This window comes from Dipodomys ordii, unplaced genomic scaffold, assembly GCF_000151885.1.
Source record: "Dipodomys ordii isolate 6190 unplaced genomic scaffold, Dord_2.0 Scaffold139, whole genome shotgun sequence".
In the NCBI taxonomy this organism is placed as follows: domain Eukaryota; kingdom Metazoa; phylum Chordata; class Mammalia; order Rodentia; family Heteromyidae; genus Dipodomys; species Dipodomys ordii.
This window is the reverse complement of record NW_012267355.1, coordinates 3,560,867-3,562,419: the sequence shown is the minus strand read 5'-3', so window position 1 is coordinate 3,562,419 and position 1,553 is coordinate 3,560,867. Positions and strand designations below refer to the sequence as shown.

The following is a 1,553-nucleotide window of genomic DNA, read 5'->3' as shown; positions in this document are numbered from 1 at the left end:
ATACATATATACATGAACCTGAGTGTACTGGATTGGAACATTCTGGGAATGTTGTCGAAAGAGCAGTGGGAACCTGTGAACAGTGGTGTGTTGGAAAGGTATCCTGACAGCTGGCTATTCCATAGGAATATCCCCAGACAACCCAAGTACATTGAATTCATTACAGGAGGATCAAAAAAGAGATGTGCTCACCCATCTACCAAGGTAGAAAAAAAGGAGGACAACTGTCCTACAGACAAGTAACATTCACTTGAAACTATGTTATCCTGAAACAGTTAAACTATGGTAACCTGGTTTGCACTGTACTTCTTTTGGACTGCAATAACATGACACTCCATAGAAAATTCATCAACGAAACATTGCAAAAACCAGTGAAAATTCTGTTAAATAAAAAAATTCTGTTAAATACAGAAAAATATCAAATTTGGGAAGATATACATATATATATATATATATATATATATATGTACACACACACACACACATTTTTACCACCACCACCCCACCAAAGGAAAACAAGCAAAAGTGAGAAGATCCAACATGGTGCTTCTACCATGTTTCTCCTGAGGCCTATTTCTGACCTCAGGGATTGTGCAATGATATGTCAAGAAAACGAATAAACATGAGATTGCATCAGATAAGAGTAAGCCACTGAAGAATCTCTTTTCTATGGTGTACATTCTAGTGAAGCATTATCAGATTTAACTTTGGAAAGAGATTGTTGAAACTTAAAAAAATGACTTTTTTTTGTATTTTACGAATGTGGAGACTTCATGAGAATCTTTCTACTTACAACTGGAATTTTGGTAATTTTATTTTGCTTTTTTTTTGGGGGGGGGCCTAAACTTGGGACCTGGGCTCTGTCCTTTCACTTAGCATTTTCTTTCTTTTTTTCTTTTTATTGTGAAAATACTGTACAGAGGGGTTACAATTACATGGGCAAGATAATGAGTGCATTTCTTTTTTGTTGTTGTTTTTTGTTTTTGTTTTGGAGGAAGGACAGTTTTATTATTTTCAGGTACAGAGAAATCAACATTGCACACTTAGCCCAGCTTCATGGCCAGCTCCTTAGCCTTTGCCTTTTCCAGCTTGGCAATTCGAGCCACAGATTTTGGACCCAGGACATTGCCTTCCCAGTGGCGGCGGATCTCATCATATCTGTCATTGTAGTTGGTCCTGATAGCCTCCACCAGCTTTGCCAGAGATCCCTTGTCTTCTGAGTTAACCTGAGTGAAGGCAATGATGGTGCATGTTTTCCTTGTTTTCCTGTGGATGAGGCGCCCCAGCCTGGCCTTCCCCTTAATGATACAGTAGGGAACACCCATCTTGCAGTACAGGGTAGGCAGGAATACAACCAGCTGGAAGAAAGCATCGCTCCTGGAGTGTCTGCCCTCACCCACAGCAGCATCTCATGGGTCAGCTTGCTGGCAATTGCTCAGGGTTAAAAAGCTCATGGATTTTGGCACATCAAGATTTAGTTCAGTCAGAGGTTCACATCATGGCAAGAGTATATATATGTGGTTTTTTTTTGGGGGGGGGTCTGTCGTGGGGCT

At 40.2% G+C, this 1,553-nt stretch overlaps 1 pseudogene; it reads right to left on the bottom strand.

Moving 5' to 3' along the window:
* Positions 1-992: 992 nt before the first annotated feature.
* LOC105997105 lies at positions 993-1,352 on the bottom strand (annotated as a pseudogene).
* Between the last annotated feature and the right edge of the window lie 201 nt (positions 1,353-1,553).